General features: G+C 43.3%; 1 protein-coding gene across 1 annotated transcript in view; it reads left to right on the plus strand.

The window, feature by feature from the left end:
• Window positions 1-348: 348 nt before the first annotated feature.
• Window positions 349-21,709, plus strand: part of PPARGC1A (PPARG coactivator 1 alpha) — a 402,579-nt gene continuing 381,218 nt past the window's right edge. Inside the window, exon 1 of the mRNA XM_066631898.1 lies at window positions 349-395. The gene's annotated coding sequence lies outside the window, so the exon portion shown is untranslated. The remainder of the gene's footprint in view (window positions 396-21,709) is intronic.

The raw sequence follows: 21,709 nt of genomic DNA on the forward strand, positions 1-21,709 counted from the left end.
TGGCTTCACTAGGGGAGTGTGGAGGATGCGGACCTCACAAGATGACACATGGGGGTTACACCAAAACTACTGTTCACTCCCTGCAAGCCCGCCCCCCCCCCCCCGAGCTAGCCACAGGAACAGAGAAGTCCTTTCCAATCCTAGATGAGATCCAGCTGGAGGCGCTTAGAGATTGACTCTGGAATCTTGTCCATGCATTATTCCTGACCTGTGAAAGCTCTGGAAAATGGTTCTGGGATTCAACCTTAGACTGAAATCCTTTCTCACACCTCTGCTCATGTCCCCACCATTTTACTGATACATGTTTGTTTTTTCTTCTTGTTTTTTTTTTGCAGCCTCTGTCCAGTACTGAGGTACCGACGAAAGAATGCAGCATTCTTTTCAGCAATGCACAGGTAAATGGAATACCGTTTCGTGGTTAAATAGTTTGGAAATGTAATTTAGCTAGAACTCTAGCTATGTTGTGAAACTCTGTGCTTGGTTAAAAAACACACAACTTCTATTTGTTGTGTATGGTGTGTGTGTATTTGGAAATCTTAGAATGCATAAACTGATATCTGTCAGTGGATTGGGAAGTCTTCCCACAATTCAGAGGAGGGCAGTTACATCCTAAGCATGCCTGAGAGATAATAGTCCGACCCAAGTGTTTGAACACAAAGTTGCTTGCTAGGGAAGTAAGCACTCTACTTGTCACTGGTGAGAATACTGCAGTCTTTGTTTGCTCCAAGGTCTAGTTTTCTAACCCTGACAAAGAATGGAGATATACAAAGTAAGGAGAGATTTGAAAGTTCCTTTGGAGTGTATGCTCCAGAGAGTTCAGTTAGGAGACTTATCTGTCTGATGTAACCCACTTTCCAGTTACAGTGTTATAGTCGCCAACTTCTACTTCTCTGGTGGATCCCCCACTGCTTCTTGTTTCTTGAGTCCATTGTTATATGGAAGTCTTAAGGGAACTTCACATGGATATTCTATTTGATGGTTACCTTTTTCAATACTTCATTCCTACCATTTAGTAAAAGAACACTTGTACAAAACATTTAAAGGGCATCTCTAGCAAGTAAAATTGTTCAACTCATTAAGATTCTGAAAATTTATGAATAAAGTAGAAATATTAAGCTTCTCCGGTTGTTCTAGACCAGGGGTGCCCAAACCCTGGCCCTGGGGCCACTTGCAGCCCTTGAGGACTCCCAATCTGGCCCTCAGGGAGCCCCCAGTCACCAATGAGCCTCTGGCCCTCTGGAGACTTGCTGGAGCCCGTGCTAGCCTGATGCAACCGCTCTCAACGTGATGGCCCCAGCTCATGTGAGCTGTGGGACGAGGGCTCCCTCCACTGCTTGCTGCAAGGCCTTTTATATACCTTGAGCTATTGCAAGACCTTCATTCGTTCATATAAGTTCCATCTCTAATATATTCATTTATGTAATTTTTTTTCAAATTTGAAATGTAAATTGATTCTTTTTTTCCCGCCCCCCGACACAGTGTCAGAGAGATGATGTGGCCCTCCTGCCAAAAAGTTTGGACACCCCTGTTCTAGATCACTACATGCTTGACATGTTTTTGGTGGACATATTTTTCATGGATATTTTAGAAGTTTAAGTGTGCACCTCAAAATGTAATGTGTGAATGCTGGTAGAGATGTTTACAGATATGTTAATCAGGGAGGTGTGATTGACTGCAATTTCTCTGTAGCAAATTTTGCCATGTCTCTGTGTGAAGTGTGAAATGATGCTAATACTCCGTGATCAATAGTGGTTCAATATTTTACTTTGGACAATTGCTTGAACTTATGCAGAGCATAATGTAAAATATCCATGCTGTTGAATATAACCCTAGGGGCCACTGCACACATAACATAGCAACAAATTCAGGTCTGCGGCTCAGTATATATTCAGACAGGTTCAGCTAATGGGAGCCAACTGAACTGCAATGCCCTTTCAAGTGCATTTGACTTCAGCTCTCTTGTGATGCTGTATCAGTTCTATCAAAAGTTTTGCAGTGTCTGCTGTGGGCCTCAGCATCTATTCTTTACAATACTAAATAGCGTACTTTCTAAAGCATTTGAAGTCATCAGGGCTCTGAAAACATCCCACCCTAGGGATCTGCAGCTGAGCAAAATTCATAGCCCTGCAGCCTGTGGTACTGCTGCCGAATGGGACAGGCGGCCCCCATGGAAAAGCCAGGGCTGCGTGCTGTAAATGATGTGTGAAATGCAAAATCCCTTCTCACCAGGGCACAGATAGTGGAGAGAGATGATGCCTTCCAGGCCTTGCTCTGAAGTGTGCTGCTAGCTGGGATTTTAGGTGCAAGACTTCTTTTCAAATGAATGCTCCAGAATTAGAAAGAGAGGAAAAGACTCCTCCTCACCTACTGCTGACTGTCCTTTGCTACAAAAATTGGCTGGAAAGCAGACTCTGCTGTTGTCAGTCTGACTTGGCATTTTTTTTTTTTTTTTAAAGATAGCTATGTTTCGTATCAGCCACAGCACCTGCTTGAATCTGTTTATTTTTTTCTTTAATTAAGAAGTAATGTCAGTGGGAGGAAAATGAATCTTGACAGGATGAAAATCTTCCACCATATACCATTAAAAACAATAACATGAAAAGGTGAAGCAGGAATGCTTTGTTTTGAAAGTATGAGCAGAATAAGAAAAAAAAAATCTCCATTCGGTCACAACATCTTCTTCCAGATAGTCTGCAGTGTGCTGTATTAATGAATTAGAAGTCCAAACAATGAAGGGAGCAGTAGAATATCTGATCAGACAACCCAAAACCAAAGCTATCCACTGAGACCAGTGTAACGGAGTCTAATGCATCTCTGCTATTTTTAAACTACCTCATTCAGTTTGGTTCAGGGACACTTTCGTTGATTGACTCAGGAAGAGCAAAGATTATTTATTATTATTATTATTATTATTATTATTATTATTATTATTATTATTATTATTATTATTATTATTATTAATAATAATAATAATAATAATGCTGTTGTACATCTAAACTTCTCTACATTTCCCAAATTCCTATACATTTTGAAAGGATGTACACTTTTGATGCGTGTAACATTGACATATATTTTAAAAAACATGATGTTCTACCCCAAAACCATGGGAAAGTTTTTAAGGGGATAATCTGTTTGCTATGTATCTTTTGAGCATTGAAGTCAGATTTTGATCATCAGCCCCCCCCCCCCCCCGGATTGCGGACTGGAAACTTAAAGAAAGGAATCTTTGCTTGTTCAGAAGTCTTAAGGAGGCATGGTTATGTAATATGTTTAGATAATTGAAGTTAAACCATTGATGTGTGCGTCCCGGAGAATAAGGATGTTTCTTGAATTGCAAGAGTAGCTCCAAAGTATTGTGGTGGTACCTCCTCAAAGAAATACTTTTATCCCCCCTTCCAGGTTTGTGGTTTTCACCACTGAACTGGGGGGGGGGGGTAATTTGTGGTCTGAGAGTGTATCACCTTTTACTGATAAATTTTGTTGGAATTTGCAAGGTTTTTAAGTTATACTGAATTCTTCATTGTCATCCAGAATGGAAAAGTGACTGCAAATCTAGTATAAGTGCATTGTATGTATGTAAATAAAATTAGTGTGTATGTTACTGCCTGTGCATTATGTATGCACACACACACACACACAACTAATTACTATACAAACATGTACAGGTGTGTGCCCCTTAGTGACGTTCCAGCGAATGCTGGGACTGCATATCTGATGACCAGGTGTGGTCACGTGGTCATTGGGGGTGCATACCCCCACCCTCTGAATGCGAGGGGAGCTCTGTTCCCCTCGCCTCTGGAGGGTTGTCTGAGCCTCCCAGAGGCAGCGCACATCCGCTCTCTGCCTCTGCAAGGTTCAGACTGAGGGAAATTGCCTCTCTTGCACAATTTCCGGCTTCCTCCATGAAACTGGAAGCTGCATGAGATATGTGATTTTCCTCCATCTGGGAAGATCAGACAACCTTCCAGAGTGAAGGGGAGGGGACATCCCCTTCCCTGAGGCGGGGTCGCATTGTATCAAGCACCGCTTGATGACAGGGATCATGGTCCCGATCCCTGTCATTAAGTGGTGCACGATTATTCAGATACGGGCCAAAACAACTGAGAATGCGGTTTATGTAGACATGTATGCACAAGGAATTTGGATAATTATAGATTCTAAAAAATGATATCAGGTAACAAGATTTCTCCTAAGCTGCCAGGGAAGGCAGTAATTGCATCTAGCATTTGTGGTCAAATTATGTTGATAGCAATATCCAATATCTGACTAGGACTGTCCTTTGGGCACTTGGAATGCTCAGTCAGCCACAAAGCATGAAAATCTCCTAGAAAAAAATGAATGGTATGTACTCTGCAAGGCAATTTCAGAGGCCCCATCAGGATTAAGAATGGTTTAGTATCACTACAACCAGATTCAACATAGGGATTCCCAGAATAGTCCTAGTTATGGTGAATATAAACCTTTTTTGAAAGATACTCACTTTCAAAATTGGGGTTTTGATAGTGGCTTTTTGGTGTTTAATCCATTTCTCCCCCAGGCCACAGGTGTACACATTTGATCCCTCTTGCAACATTGGGCAGAAATGGCTTTAAAAAATGCTTCCTTAAACATCCAGTACAGTGTGATATACGTACATATGCCTATGTTAAACCTACCCATCACCATACAATTTTATATCTTGAAAGAGCAAGAAGATCATAAGTCCTATTCAGAGTGATTTTTTCCCCACCCATGGTGGGAGTCATCTGTCCATATACATAATGTAATAATATAACCTATGAACCAGAAACTTTAGGTTCTGAACTGTGGCAATTCCTATAATTTCAATTATATTTTTGGAGTGTTGAATGTCATATTGCTGCAGCAATAGCTAGTGAGTTCTTGATCTTCCCTTGACTTCCGACGGGGCAGACTTCCCTCAAATGAGGAGGCTGGTTAGAAGGAGGTTGAAAGGGAGGGTAAAAAGAGTCCAATCTCTCCAGAGTGCATGGAGGCTGCTTAAAACAACAGTAATAGAGGCCCAGCAGAGTTGTATACCGCAAAGAAAGAAGGGTTCCACTAAATCCAGGAGAGTGCCCGCATGGCTAACCAGCCAAGTTAGAGAGGCTGTGAAGGGCAAGGAAGCTTCCTTCCGTAAATGGAAGTCTTGCCCTAATGAAGAGAATAAAAAGGAACATAAACTGTGGCAAAAGAAATGTAAGAAGGTGATAGGGGAGGCCAAGCGAGACTATGAGGAACGCATGGCCAGCAACATTAAGGGGAATAATAAAAGCTTCTTCAAATATGTTAGAAGCAGGAAACCCGCCAGAGAAGCGGTTGGCCCTCTGGATGGTGAGGGAGGGAAAGGGGAGATAAAAGGAGACTTAGAGATGGCAGAGAAATTAAATGAGTTCTTTGCATCTGTCTTCACGGCAGAAGACCTCGGGCAGATACCGCTGCCCGAACGGCCCCTCCTAACCGAGGAGTTAAGTCAGACAGAGGTTAAAAGAGAAGATGTTTCAGACCTCATTGATAAATTAAAGATCAATAAGTCACCGGGCCCTGATGGCATACACCCAAGGGTTATTAAGGAATTGAAGAATGAAGTTGCAGATCTCTTGACTAAGGTATGCAACTTGTCCCTCAAAACAGCCATGGTGCCAGAAGATTGGAGGATAGCAAATGTCACGCCTATTTTTAAAAAGGGAAAGAGGGGGGACCCGGGAAACTATAGGCCGGTCAGCCTAACATCTATACCGGGTAAGATGGTGGAATGCCTCATCAAAGATAGGATCTCAAAACACATAGACGAACAGGCCTTGCTGAGGGAGAGTCAGCATGGCTTCTGTAAGGGTAAGTCTTGCCTCACGAACCTTATAGAATTCTTTGAAAAGGTCAACAGGCATGTGGATGCGGGAGAACCCGTGGACATTATATATCTGGACTTTCAGAAGGCGTTTGACACGGTCCCTCACCAAAGGCTACTGAAAAAACTCCACAGTCAGGGAATTAGAGGACAGGTCCTCTCGTGGATTGAGAACTGGTTGGAGGCCAGGAAGCAGAGAGTGGGTGTCAATGGGCAATTTTCACAATGGAGAGAGGTGAAAAGCGGTGTGCCCCAAGGATCTGTCCTGGGACCGGTGCTTTTCAACCTCTTCATAAATGACCTGGAGACAGGGTTGAGCAGTGAAGTGGCTAAGTTTGCAGACGACACCAAACTTTTCCGAGTGGTAAAGACCAGAAGTGATTGTGAGGAGCTCCAGAAGGATCTCTCCAGACTGGCAGAATGGGCAGCAAAATGGCAGATGCGCTTCAATGTCAGTAAGTGTAAAGTCATGCACATTGGGGCAAAAAATCAAAACTTTAGATATAGGCTGATGGGTTCTGAGCTGTCTGTGACAGATCAGGAGAGAGATCTTGGGGTGGTGGTGGACAGGTCGCTGAAAGTGTCGACCCAATGTGCGGTGGCAGTGAAGAAGGCCAATTCTATGCTTGGGATCATTAGGAAGGGTATTGAGAACAAAACGGTTAGTATTATAATGCCGTTGTACAAATCGATGGTAAGGCCACACCTGGAGTATTGTGTCCAGTTCTGGTCGCCGCATCTCAAAAAAGACATAGTGGAAATGGAAAAGGTGCAAAAGAGAGCGACTAAGATGATTACGGGGCTGGGGCACCTTCCTTATGAGGAAAGGCTACGGCGTTTGGGCCTCTTCAGCCTAGAAAAGAGACGCTTGAGGGGGGACATGATTGAGACATACAAAATTATGCAGGGGATGGACAGAGTGGATAGGGAGATGCTCTTTACACTCTCACATAATACCAGAACCAGGGGACATCCACTAAAATTGAGTGTTGGGCGGGTTAGGACAGACAAAAGAAAATATTTCTTTATTCAGCGCGTGGTGGGTCTGTGGAACTCCTTGCCACAGGATGTGGTGCTGGCGTCTAGCCTAGACGCCTTTAAAAGGGGATTGGACGAGTTTCTGGAGGAAAAATCCATTATGGGGTACAAGCCATGATGTGTATGCGCAACCTCCTGATTATAGGAATGGGTTAAGTCAGAATGCCAGATGTAGGGGAGGGCACCAGGATGAGGTCTCTTGTTATCTGGTGTGCTCCCTGGGGCATTTGGTGGGCCGCTGTGAGATACAGGAAGCTGGACTAGATGGGCCTATGGCCTGATCCAGTGGGGCTGTTCTTATGTTCTTATGTTCTTATGTTCTTATGATCAAATAGTAGAGGCCATATCCCAGTGGTTCCCAAACTGACTTGGGCACTAATCCACAAATGGGAGCCTCCAGCCCGATTCTTCACTTTATGAAGTTGGACATGCCTAGAAGGTCTCCCAACTAGTTGCCCTGAGAAACCTGGATAATGGTTGTGTGCATGTGTGTATAGAAGTGTCTCACAGGACCCAATATTGCTATAGAAACAGGCTGGGATGTTTCTGGCTTAATTCAATTGAGAGATAGAAAGAGAAAGTTCAGCACCAGTGCTGGGGCTCTGCTTGACATGATTGATGCTGAATCCAGCTAGGGAATCTGTCTTGATGAAGCGATGGAATGTGCATGAAGAACACTCCTCTACTTTTCACTGAGAATATTTAGTATAATTCTGCAGATATACGCACGTTTCTCTGCTGTGCAGGCTTCCTTTCAGTTTAAATATTCAGGGGTAAAAGTTTCAAAGCCTCTGATGGATCAGAAAAATAAACAGAATTTGCTCTTCTCCTGCTGACCCTTAGAACTAGCTTTCTGATATAATGCCACCTCTCTGCATTCAAAACCTATCTTTTCCACAAGGACTTTGGCTTAACTCCCTTATTCATCTTACTTCAACTATAACCAAGCTATAGTGCATGCAAGTACATTGCCCACATTATCATTACTTGTCTGTTGTCTTCCACACTGCTGTTTTTAGATTACAGGGTATCAGGGGCCTCGGTTATGCTTCATATACATTTATGGCACTATATAACCAACTAAAAATAGTACTAGTAGTAATGGCTGGCAGTACACTGGAGCTGTATGGGGAGCTCATCTGATATATCCATAATTATGATATTTGGATTACTGGGTTGTGTCCCATGAGGCCTTTGTTGGCTTGTCTAACGTTGCTGAAATGTTACCCTTGAATAACCAAAGTAACTCCATCTCATAATGTTGTGGCCAGTCACTCTTGCATGTGTAAATAACTAGCACCTCATTTTGGTTGCTTTACACATAGGTAAGCAATTTTTAAAATGGATGCTTAGTCTGATTCCTTCTAATGTCAGCCCTCTTCCCTTAATAGAAGCCATTATGACACAAAAGTGCTGATATCTGAAATACAACCACAGCAGGATTGTTCATGCTGGCTTCTTCCACAAGGTTGGATTAGTCATTCAGGACTAATGTTGAATTTTTGTTGTCTGATCCCTGCCAGCTACTGAAACTTGACAACTAATTCTGGATAAGCATGATCAAAATTGATAAACCCTGCTTTACATGGGAGCCAAAAATTGGAAGTGGCTGTTATTTCAAATACAATCTCTTATCTCATATGGCACAGTGGCATTTAGTGAAAACATACAAACAAATCTAGTCTTGGATTGCCCTGGAGATAGAGGTTTGGATGCAATTCAAATAAGTAGTTCTTTATTCTGCATAACTTTGGGATATACTAAGACATTTCGGCTGCACCTGATATCATTAAATTTGGCAGCCACCGCCTAAGCTTCCTGTTTTTCATTTGTTCAAAATGCCATTTTAAAGACAGACTGCAAATATGAGAAAATGCATGTTTTTCTTCCCCTTGCATATGTTCGTACTGACACTGTAAATTATCAGAACTGAAAGGAGTCTAAAAGCTAATCTACCTCTCAACCTTTATGATGGATGACATGTTCCACAATATAGGAAAGGAGAATTGTGTTTAAAATAAACAGAATCCATTGAGTTTTTACTTGAAAACAAGTGTAGAACAAACACTATACTTTCTCTGATGATAAGAGAGACAAGAAATGCAGTCTTGAGAGCACTTATGCTAGTGGGAGTCTGTTGGTCTTCTTGTTACTAGAATGCCCATTACTGAACTGGTCTTTCTCATTGGATGAAATTATCCTTTTGTTATGACTGACTGAATCTTGAAGTATATTTTTATTATGATATTTTGTGTGAACCTTACACTATATTGCTTCAAACAGAAACCTGCCCAGTGTCTTTCTGTGAAGTTAAAATCCCATATCAATGTAGTCATATTAATGGGGCAGGCTTTTCATCCAAAAATGTCTAACTTATAGGCCTGTCTTCTTCCTTTGTGAACTTATTGCAGGTCCTAAAATCCCATAAACGTTTAATTTTTTAAAATTGTTTTAACAGTAAAAGTTCCTAGAATTTTTTTCTCCTATTTGTTACTGTTGTAATACCAATCTCTTGTAACACACATTCACTCAGTGGAATTTCCTGCCACAGAGTGTGCTGATGGCCACTAACTTATAGCACAATCCTATCTTGCGCTGGAGCAGGCAGGCTGGCAGGCCTGTGCTGTATCCAGCGCAAGCTTGGGTTGGCTGAGTCTCAGCCTAAGGCAAGGGGAATAAGTTCCCCTTACCCTGAGGAGAGCCACAGTGGCCCCAATGGGTCTACTCAGATATGCGCCGTGTGAAGAGGTAGTGCAGTTCTGAGCAGAAAGGAGCAGCCTGGAGCCACTCCGCGATGGATCCGGCATAACTGTCGGATCCTGGCCCTGCCTCTCGCTCCCCGCCCACCCACCGCCCACCCTCCCCCTGCCCCAAAATGCCTCCTCCCCACCCTCCCCCCAGACCCCTGCACCTGCCAAGCTTGACCAGTGCGAACTTACCAGGCTTGGTCAATGTGGAGGCTGAATCTGGCTAGCACACGCCCCTGCGCCGGCCCAGCCAACTCACATGGAGACGCAAATGTGCTTTATGGCACGTTTACGACCCTCCCAGGCCGGCGCCAGGAAGGTTCACACCTTCCCAGACACATCCTTTGGATTATGCTATTATATGTTTTTAAAAGATTAGACATTTCGTGGAGGACAAGTCTATCAAAGAATACTAATCATGCTGTTTATATGCTATCTCCAGTTTCAGAGGTGGTACCTCTGTGAATACCACCTTCAGGGCAACCAATGGTAAAAGAGGGCTATTTCTTTTTCTCACCAGTTTACCTATTTTTGGCACAAACTTTCAGACTCCATGTATTAATACTTTCTTGGGAGTAAAGTCTTTTCTGTTGAGGTCAATAGGATTTACTTTGACATAAACATGCACAGGGCTGGACTCTAAGACTGTAATGCTACAAACACCAAAAAGTGCATAACAGTGAACTCTGTGGGATTCAATTTCTAACTGGTCATGTTTAGAATCAGTTACGAATTTTGTTGCTTTGTATTCCTGTTCACCGTGTAAGATTTTTAGATTTGGAATTTCTTTTATTGACTGTATTGTTGGGTTCTTAACCATGCCTCAAGCATTGCCTATCATTTGCCCCATTAAACTTATAAAACAAAAAAAGTTTGTTGGTTTTTTTTTTATCTGTTGCTATAATCTCCCTGCATACTCGTCTTACACTGTCTCCCTCCTTAAAGGCTCAACAGGAAGTCAACAGAAAAACTGTGATTGAATTTATTGAGCTGTGAAATAAAACCCATGCACCCCCATCCCACTCATCTCTTTGTCTTTCCACTAAGCATTCGCTTCACAAGTCCTTGCAGCAGGGAATAAGTTAAATGTGAAGCCAAAGTTTCATCCACTCTATGGGCCTTTCTAAAACTGCATACTGGAAATGGATACTGCCTTTCTCACAATAGAGAATTGTGTTTACTATTGATTAGAGTTACTGATTAACTGCAAATTGTGAAGGCAGATAATCCATACTTTCAAAATCTGTTATTTTTTTATGTTGTCCTCTTCCTCCCAGGACTTCATGCCAGCTATTTTTGCTTTAACCAACACTTGCTTCTTGTCTTTCAGATGTTAATGCTTTTTAAAACCAGAACTGATTTGTTTACTGTGTCCTTCTGCAATGTCTAGTTCCGACTGATCTGGTTGTATTTGCTAAGTATTTATTGCAGGGATTAATAACAATAATCAACCCTCCTTCCTCCTCCACAGTAAAGGGAATGCTGGAAAGGCCTTGGTGTTCACTGTTGTATGTCCCATTCTTCTAAAAGTTTGGATGCCTCTTCCCGTTTTATTAACAAATCAACACATTTTATTACCTACTTCTGATAAATTCAAAGCTTTCAGCACTCTTCATCACTAACACTCCAAAATGAGAACTATGAGCATGTCTGTGCAACAAATGAGTTTACTTCTGTTTGGTGCAGTACTAAGGCCAAACCTCTACATTCAGAAAAAAGGATATGTTTCACTCCTCCTTGGGTTATACCACCTCAGAATGCAGAAATTGTATGCTGGAATGCACCGCCCCTCCCCCCCCAATAAAAATAACCACTGGGTTGTAGAAAACTAGCCCTTAGGTCAGACCCCTTTCTCCAGTGTACTAGTTTTCCACAAGCAGGATAATTTTGACATGGGGCAGGCTCGAGAGGGGGGCAGGGAGTGTGGAGGATGTCTCCACCATTTCTTAACCCCCTACATGGGACTTTTCGGACTCACACTAGCAATTTTGCTCAAGCAGATCCAAGTAGCCCATTGAGGAGGCTGGGGTCTGACACAGGGAAAATTGTTCCCTTCCTCCGTGGAGACCTCCAGCCTACTGAATCCCAGCACTGGACACAGTGTAGGCTGTGCAATCCCGCTGTACCAGCACTGAATAGGATGGAATTGGCCATAAGTTTCTCTTTTATTTGGTCCTATTTGGACAATTTGTAACATTGCTCAGGATGTTAATTTCAATAATTCTTCATTTCACCCCAGTTGGTTTCCTTTATTATTATTTATTTATTTATACAGGTATTTATATACCGCCTTTCTTTGGTCATCAGTTTTCTCCTCAGACTTTAATCCAAGGCAGTTTACATAGGCAGGCTGTTCTAAACCCCCGTCGGGATTTTTACAATTGAATAGTTCTCGTCTTTCATAGAACTCCTCGTTCCAGCTGGATTCCTTCCCTGTCTGGCCTCTCTCTGGCCCTTTGCCTCCCACGCTCCACTTGACGGCAACTCCTCTTTACCACAGAAGGTCAGCTCATCAGTATATCAGCGTGTCGTCAGTTCTTGGGTACTTCCGGTTGTTTCGAACTGGCTGCCTCAGATCTTCAGGCATACAAGGCAGCAGCTCTACCAACTGAGCCAGACCTCCTGCCCTTATCCCTGCTGCTCTTTTTGTTTATTTTCACCCCATCTGGGCTTGATCTGGTATAGAATCTGATACCCTGTGACGTCAGTGATCTTTAATAGACTGGGCATGGCAGAATTTTGGCTTGAAACCCCCTTGAAGTGAGGGGTTTCCACATTCCTCTGAAGTGTTATTTCCTCTTTTTCCCTGGCTTTTGTCAGTGTCTCTCCCCCACCCTCATTAATTGCAAAGGTTCTGCCCAGAGTAAATTTTTATAGCTCAGTTAGAAAACCCTTCACAACTTGGGATTTATATTGGGCCTGACACAGCCTTAACAAGAGCTGCGCAAATGGCAGAGTACTTGAAACAAAAGGTTATCAAGCCTGTAATTTATTTGTTTAGACCATTTGCTGTACAAAAGAGTCCTCTTATCTTTTCTGGCTCCCTGAGTATATAGCAACAAGCCTGGGCTCTTTCAAAGTGATGTCTCACTTTCTGTGTCAGTCCCTTTCTTTTCTGTAGTTTTTTTTTTGTTTGCAAGGCAACTGGATATTGTTCTTTAGAAATGAGGATTTCACTGCCTTGCCCCCCCCCCCCAGCCTTCCTACCGCCTCTCCTGCAAATTCTCTACTGAAGCACATTTTGCCTTTTTCTATTCCCATTCAGGGTGCTGAGAAGGAAAAAAAATGGGTAATGAACTCTATACACATGTTATTAGCAGAAAAGGACTTGAAACAGCAAAATGGAAAACTTAATCTCAAAGTTTTTAAAAAATAGAAAGTACTTAAATAAGAATCTCTTTTCTAATAGAGATATATTTTTTTTAGAAAATCAACTCATACTCACTTTCCTTAAAAATGAATACATTCCTTAAAAAATGGAAATTGCTTGTCACCTGAAGCTGAAACAGTTGTAGGATATATAGGGCAGCCCTCGGTATCCGCAGGAGTTCCGTTCCCAGAACCCCTGCGGATACTGAAATTTGCAGTGTTCAAATAGGCAGATTTCTGGCCCCCTCAAGCCCTCCAGACATGACTGCAGCTGTGCTCCAATTGGGTCCAGAGGGCCGAAAAGCTTAACTTCTGGGTTTTGATCAAAGACTGGAAGTTGTGCTTTTTGGCCCTCTGAAGGTCTTAAAAGGCTGTCTGAGGGTCAGTTTCCCTGGTCCTCCAGACCTGACCAGAGCACAGCTCTGGTTGGATTTGGAGGCCTACAGGTGGCCCACCCTGCAGGATTGGAACCCACAGATATTCAAATCCAGAGTACCAAATCCATGGACACCAAGGACTGCCTGTAATACGTACATTGAGTGATGTGTGCAGAATTTCATGGGACCATTTTTATTGAGCTGATTTAAGAATAGGCATTATTTATTTCATTCTATCCAGTATTTTCTCTAATCTTATGCTGGCTGGGTGCTGGCGAACCACACATTGCACAGGTGGAGGCTGTTTTACGGCAGTCGCAAAGCAGCCTTCATTGGAGTGTGCTGGCGGGGAGGCTGGAGCAGCTTCCTGTGTACCGCACAGGAGGTGGAATGGGGCAGTGAAAGGGCTGGGAGAGGGCAGGTTTGGCAGTGGTGGTGCATGCCAAATCCTGACCCCCTTCCTGAATCTAGTTCAACACGGACCTGCACCAGCAATTGAGCTGGCGCAGGTCTGGATTGACCCATTATGGCTGCTGAGACTTAACTTGGGGCAAGGGAACGAATGCTTCTTTACCCTGAGGAAGCCACTGGCCAAAAATCCCTTGCAGGATATAGAAAACTGCACCAGCGTGGCTGCATCCCCACTCTGAAATTTAGTTAAGATTGGGCTCTAGGGAACTTAGGGTGGTTTTCAGAGGGTTCCCTGGAAGCCTTCTATCCGCAGTCTGACCAAACTGAGATGGACCTAGCTGTAATTCAAGGTATTTAAAAGTTACCTGAGGGTCTGCTTGGTCCCCTAACCTTGCCTGTCAATTGAAGTAACCTTCTGAGGTCCTTCTTCTGATGTTCCTCTCCTCAAAGATGAGGTGCATGCTTACTGGAGAGGGGATCCTCTCAGGGATGGTACTCAAACTCTGTAACTCATTCCTGAGACACTTGCATCTCAAATGTTTCCTGCTATCCTTTTGACACTTGTCAAACTTAGTCCTGTACTCATCGGTGTTTTAAGGCAGGCTCTTCCAAACCCTGGCCCGGGGGCTGGATCCAGGGTTTGGGGCTAGCCTTTCACTCCATGAGCAGAGCTTACTATTCCATCTCGGTGGGGCTCATCTTTTGAGCAGATTTGGGCACCAGGATGCCCTGGGTGGTCACCTCTGCCCACAGGTCCTGTTGCACAACCTTCTGGAACACCGGCAACAGACGTGACTGCCCACAGCTTCCCGGTGCCCTGATATACTCATAGGACAAGCCATGTGGAGGTGGAATGGAAATGCTGTGGTATGAACGGGGACCACATTTTTGGAACACGGTGGTCACGAGTTTGGCAACCGCTGTTTTATGGTATTGTGTAGTGTGATGCTTTGTCCCCTTCATGCAAAATGTTTTTGTTGGCTACAGTTTTGTAGTATTTTAGTGTGTCTTCTTTTAGCTGTTTTTATTGATGCGTTATGTTTATTGATTGATGTGCTCCATAATAATCTTATTAGCCTTGAGACCTGTCTGTGATAAGGCGGAATATAAATTCTTATAATAAATAAAGAGAATAGTCTTTGGAGCATCTTTTTGATGACTGTGTAATGGCCCAGTAATTCAGCAACCAATATATAGCTCAATTTTTAGAACCTCAGGCACTTTTACAGATAAAGTAGCAGCACACTGCATCAGAAGCCATTTAATGCAACTCTGCAAATTAAAAAAATGCCCATCATAGAATTAAATCTCATTTTTAAAATTCTTCTTGCTTTTCTCTGTCTTCTTCTGTGACTGTGAGAAAGATTAATTTCCTGCTTTGTTTTCCCTTTATTTTGCTTATTCAAAATAAGAAAGCAGAAAAGGAAACTGTGACTTTAAACAAAAAACTGCGGGTAATCTCCATTTTTGCACTCTGGTTATTCTGATGTTTGTCTATCCTGTCTTGGGAACTAAGGAATGGAAAATTTAACCACATCACAGAAGTTAGGATTATGTGAAATTTCTTGAGTGAAATCTCTTGAGTGATAGTCCAGTGACAGTCACTGGACTAGTGAAATTTCACTAATCCGGTGACTGACAACCACTGTGCTGGGGCACATAGGTGTGCCACAAAAGATCCACAGGTGTGCCTGGAGAATTTGGAACATAGGGGTTGAAAGTAGCAGAAAAACTCTTCTGGGTTCTGCAGCCAGGGAAACCATCTGTGAGCCCAATCCTGTGCTCGGTGGCATGGGTCCATGCTGCTGAGCACAGTTGCAAATGTGCCGTAAGGCACATTTGTGGGGCTCAATGCCGGCCTCCCACCCGTGCTAGCCCAGCGCCAGCCGCTGCTGGGCTAGTGCCGGGCGGTCGCCCAGCTCCTGCGACTTGGCGGTCTCTGGGACCACCGAGCCGTGGAACAGTAGACGGGGGCAGGGGCGGGGAGGGGGTGTTCTGTGGAGGGGGAGGCCGGTGGGGGGTGGAGAGAGTGTGGAGGGAGGCCAGCTGGGGGGGCGGGGGAGGAGGATCTGCTGAGCTCCGCTCCACAGGATCCAGGGCACTCGTGGAGGGCTACGCACCCTACATGAGCACCTTTTCATTGCGGGGCTGCTTACCTTACTTGGGGGAAGGGGACAAATGTCCTCTTCTCCTGAGGGGCTTCCCGTGGTAGCGTGGGAGGCACTGGATTTGGCGGCAGCCATCCTCGGTGACGCCAAGCCTAGGCAGCTCAGGATTGGCCTGTGTATTGTCTGTCCTTCTTCTGCAAGCTCTATGGAGAAGTTCCTCCAATTTCCTCTGATTTGCCCTAGGAGGCACCTCCAAATTCACTTCAGCTTTGTTTTAGCTGAAATTGGATAACAACTGAGGGTATTCATGCATGCATGCATGCATGGCATCTTCCTCATTGTAATTAAACTCTTTTTGCTTCCCCAAACAGCCTAGGAAAATGTTCGGTTTTCCAAAGGAAACCACAGAATACAGTAAGTGGAATATCCACTTCTCAGTGGATCTCAGTAATGTCTATATTTTGCAGTGGTATCTATAAAAATTTTAGGGATTAATTTAGATCAGGAGCCTTCAAACTACGGCCTACAGGCCAGATCTGGTGCACCAAGAAAAGCGTTCAAGCAGAAAGTGGAAACCTTACTGTTCAGCCTTCCGCTTCCCGTTGTTGCACCTGATCTTTGTAGACACTCGTGCCGGGCAGTTGTTTCCCCCAGGAACTGGGTTGCAGAGCCTTTGGGGGCAATTGGTAGCAGAAGTGGCTGCCCGGTGCGAGTTTCTACAAAGATCAGGCATGATGATGCAAGGAGGTGGGGCAGATCCATAAGGCTTATTGCTGCCATGCCTGCAGTGTTCCGCGGGACGTACTTTGGAGGCCCCTGATTAGTTTATAAGTATTCATTAAAGCAGCTACACTGAAGAACCTTCATGAGATCGAAGAACTTGATGTTAGGAATTCCGATATCAGGAAATCAGAACTTCATAATTAGAAGTATTTACTGGATAAAAAAAAGTATCTTGAGAACAGCAAATGGAGGAGATTTCAAAGTCAAGAAATACATACTTTGGCTTCAAGTGGAAACCCCTTTGATTAATGCATTACTTTGAAAACTGCTTATTTGTATGAACTGGACACACTGTCCTTAGCAGGGCTGAAATGTTGGAAGCTGGGAAACCAGAGTTAAAATGTAGTCTGAAACTTTCAGACCCCAACCATTGGATCAAGATTAATGGCCGGCTAGTCCGTGAGACAAAGGTGTAGCTAGTTAAAGACCACAGTGTTTCCAGCTACTGGATCCCAGTGCCCCGTGCCACAATGTTCTAGCTGTATATTCTCTCTTTTTTTAAGTTGGATTTTTCTATTTTACTGACAGTGGATGAAAATAAAACCAGTTGTTAACTAACAGGAGTCCTTATTTCCAGTCACCTGAGGGTCAATCTGCTCTTTTGCAAAGTTTTGTTCTTCCACAGAGTCAGCAAAAAAGGCAGCAGTTACAAAGGCTGGGATAGGGAAATTGTAGGGCAGCTTGTAGAAACAGGTTGTAGCTGGGAGGTGTTGCTACTATGGGTGCATCTTGTGCCAAGTGCCCATGTTGTCCAGGTTGGCCCTTGTTTCTTTCAATTTTGTCAATTTATGTTGTTCTTTTGCAGAGATAATAACTTCTATGAATTCTCCTAGCGTTCTACTCTAATCAGCGCATGCTATTTTGTGTTATAAGTTGCATCGATAAAGCTGCAGTATATTATAGGAAGAGTTCTGATATGTAGATGCTACTGTCAGGGTTATGTCAGGGTTTCTTTGACTCAGATATGTTTCAAGCACTGTAAGGGAGAGGGAAAAAAGTACAGTATTTAGCTATCAGTCTGAGTAGATTTTTCACCCATGGAATGAGCCCAGTTTCTCAATTTGCAAGATGAGTATGCAGACCAGTTCACTGAATGCTGGTTGAGTCATCCATTTCGGCTTTTCCTTCCCTCATACCTCATATGTGCTGTTTTTGAAAAAGACAAAGGTACATGCATTTTTGTAATTAACTTATTTATCCTTCAACTTTTAAAAAAGTCATTTTGAAAACAAATGCCTATTATAGGAGGAAGAGGTGCCCCCCAAAAGCTCTGTTGCAGCCCCCCGCCTCCTCCCTCTTTAGCTGCTTTTCTGCCTACCTCACCATTCCAGCTTCTCCTTTGGAGAAGGGCAAGCCGGAAGGGCATTCCAATCCAGGGAGATTGGAAAGCCCCACAACACCTGCCTCTACCTTCTTCAACTTAGCCTACTGAATGACTTCAGTGCCTTGGAACAAATAAGTAACTGACAGTGATATCATCACCAATTATTTGTGCATCTGCCCAGTTGAGGGGGGGGTCACATCCAGGGTCATGCTGCCCCCCCCCGCCCAGCTGCTACAAGCTGGATCACCCTGTCTTAGGAAGGCAGATGCTCCTCCATTCCTAGAGCATCCTGGAGGAGACAGGAACAGAGCAGTAGCATTAAGGGAGCTCTCTAAGGTGGGGGTTTAATTAACTAATGGGGTAAGAGGTGTCCGGATTTAACAGTCTTTCAGGATTAATGGATACTCCTTCCCCCTATTAGTCAGTTAAATCAAGGTTCATTGCAGTAGTAGTAGTAGTAGTAGTAGTAGTAGTAGTAGTAAACACCACAGAACTTTTTCTTTATTGCAGCTCAATTATTTCATTTCTTTGTGTTGTTTGTTGATTATATTCAGAGAAGCGCATGATAAGGGAAGAATTAAACCACAAGTGCGGTCTCTGTAATTTCCTATGACCAAGTCCTGACTAAGTGGTCCGAAAAGAGAATTTGGCTTTCAAATCCTCCATCATCAAAATTGGCCATCATCATGAAACCAACTCTGAACCTTTTTCTGGTGCAAACCCTGCTTCATCTTTAAAAAAAAAAAATTGTTTTCCAAGTCTTGTTTTTTCTTCTTCAGAGATTCACATTTCTGTAGGGATGGAACCTTAAAAAAAAAAGTATAAAATGCAAAGTACAAATAAGCTTCCCCTCATTCCATATCTCTCATGTCACATCTTATTTTATCTAGTATAAACTGCAAGTGGCTTGAGGCAGAGACTGTGCTTTCTACTTATCTACAGAACTCTGTATATAACTAGTAATAACAAAGCGCTAAATTCTGATAGCCTGACTCAGGGTGAATGCTGTTTTGTTCTGCTGCGAATATCTGAGTGAATATTGCCTCAAATGTATATCAGAGAGAGAGAGAGAGAGAGAGAGAGAGAGAGAGAGAGAGAGAGCGGCCTTTGTGGGACTCATGGTGCTCAGTCTCTAATATGAATTTGAACCTAATAGCCACTCTGGATCAGAGCTATGATCTGTTCTAGTCCACCATTTTGCTTCCAACAGTAGCTCTGCAGAACTAAAAACCAGTTTTGACCCACCCCCTTTTTGTTCTTTAGGGCAGTAGTTCTCACACATTTAGCACCGGGACCCACTGCCCAGGAAAGTAGCCAGGTGGGCAAGGAGAAAAGAGGAGAATGAGACAAGGTATGGAGATCCAGAGCCTGTCCCCTTAACTTTCTCCAGCACCATCTCCCTTCTTTCCTGCTGTCTTCTTTGAAATAAATAGGATGAGCGGAGCATGCCTGGAACTCCCAGGTACAGTGAGGGATCCTTGCAAGAGAATTGTTTGGAGAAGCTTGGTGAGTGGCAGATGTGGGTGTAGGGGATCCATGGTCAGTTTGCTGCCCTCCTTCTTACCTTTGAAGTGACCATTTTGGTTGGCTTCATTGCTCAGTTGGCCATATTCATATGTAACAATTGCTTACCCTTTTAAGCCGAGACACAGATAAATAGATGTGGCTCTTGGTCTAAGTATGCTATGTGAATCTCTTAGCAGAGTGTTGATTAAGCCTATGCATTCCACAGTGCCACAATCTACTACCATGTACAAGGAGACACAAATATATGAGATTTTTTGCAATAGCCACTACAAGTTTCCATTTAGAAGATGGCTGCAATGGTCTTATCACCAAGTGGCTTATTGCTGTGTGTCAAACTCATGACACACACACACAAACACTCTTATGGAAACTGCATTAATAATATAGGGGACTTTTAAAAAAAACCTCAATATTTTTTACAAAAATGGGAACATTTGAAATATGGTAAGTGCCAGCTACTTATTTTTTTCTAACAAAATGACAAATGTGTGTAGTTTAAAAGGGAAATTGGGGAATGTAGAGTATAATAACATCTCAGCATTCTCCCATTTTCCTTAAATGTACAAACGGTAATACACTTCGCTGCAGGCAAGCATGCACGTCAAAACTGCAAATACGGTTTTGTACTGTATTTACAGCTAGTTCACTTGGCCAACAGTCTGAGGCTAAGAGGCAAAGAAGGAAGGCCCGTAGCCAGGGAGACACACCAGGGAAAGACTGCACTTGTTCCCATTGTGGAAGGGTTTGTCACTCCCGAATTGGCCTTTTCAGCCACACTAGACGCTGTGCCAGAACCACCATCCAGAGCGCGATACCATAGTCTTCCGAGACTGAAGGTTGCCAACAACAGCTAGTTCCTAGCTCTGGAAATGAGGGCAGTTAACTAAGGGCCCAATCGTATCCAATTTTCCAGCATCGGTGCAGTCGCAATGCATCCCCAAGGTTCCCATACCATCGGGAGGCCTCTGTGACCACCTCCCCATCACAGGATGCAGTGCATGCCCCACTGGCATGGCTGCACCGGCACTGGAAAATTGGATAAGGTTGGGCCCCAAAACAGCAGTTATAACTGAGTGATTTCTGTTTTTAAAAAAGGTAGGCATTTAAAATATGGGAAACAAGGTACAATTATTTTTTTTAATCAGGCTAACCCTTCCTTAAAAAATATGTATATATTTCTGCCTCTCTAGGGACTGCATGGCAGAACCTTTTAGTAATCTAGCATTTTATACTCTCCAAAAAAATCTTATATTTTCTCAAGTACCAGAGAATTGCACAGTCCTAAAACTAAGTTTAGTTAGTAATATCAGATACCTACAAGATGTTTCATGAAAGTCAACAAGATCATTGCAACTGTGGATGCTGATAGTCCTCATCTCTGGCATTAATGTGGACAGTTGTCTTCATATATATTAGGTCACACCCAAATCCTTGTTATATCTTTCAGAGGCTAATTATAAATCTTATTTTTCTTTCCTTATTTGCAGCTTTCACCACATTAAAAACCGTCAAACACATAAAACACTAAAGCAGATATAATTTATTGCATTTATACACAATATCATGAGATCAAAAGTGCAGAGGTTATTAACCGTCCCCAGCTCCTGTGGACGCAGCACTGAATGCAGGAGGAGGTTAGCTTAAGGTTCAATTGTGTCCTTTTCTCTCTCTTCCCAATTCGCTTTCAGTACAACAATTACCCACACTGGGAAGTTCATCTGTGCCTTCCACCTACTATCAGCTATCCTTTTCCTCTCTAAGGCACTTAGTCCAAAATTTACAGTATGAAGCCAACTGCAGTTAGCAAACATGCTCTCTCAGCAGCCACTTTCCTTCCAATAGCAATTCTCCCTTTCCCCCTGAACCGTAGTTTCAAGGCGCCAATGTTCTGCGTAAGCAAACAACTTGGAAAAATTTCCAGATTTTTGTCAATGCTTGGTCAATGCTAGCACCTTGCTTAACTCAGCACCTCTGCCAGAGTTTCCACAGCTGTCACAAAAGTCTAGAATTGCTATATAATAATAACAGAATGTGTTGGGCTAGCCAAGAGGCCTCATCTTCAAATCCAGGCCTTCACATGACCTGTGACAAGCAGAAGAATACATAAGGTCTTTCCATCCTTCAGTTGTCATTAGCTAGACTAGCTAAACCTGGTGTTCAGTCATACCTGCAAAGGTGTT

Source organism: Tiliqua scincoides, chromosome 6 (assembly GCF_035046505.1).
Source record: "Tiliqua scincoides isolate rTilSci1 chromosome 6, rTilSci1.hap2, whole genome shotgun sequence".
Classification (NCBI taxonomy): Eukaryota; Metazoa; Chordata; class Lepidosauria; order Squamata; family Scincidae; genus Tiliqua; species Tiliqua scincoides.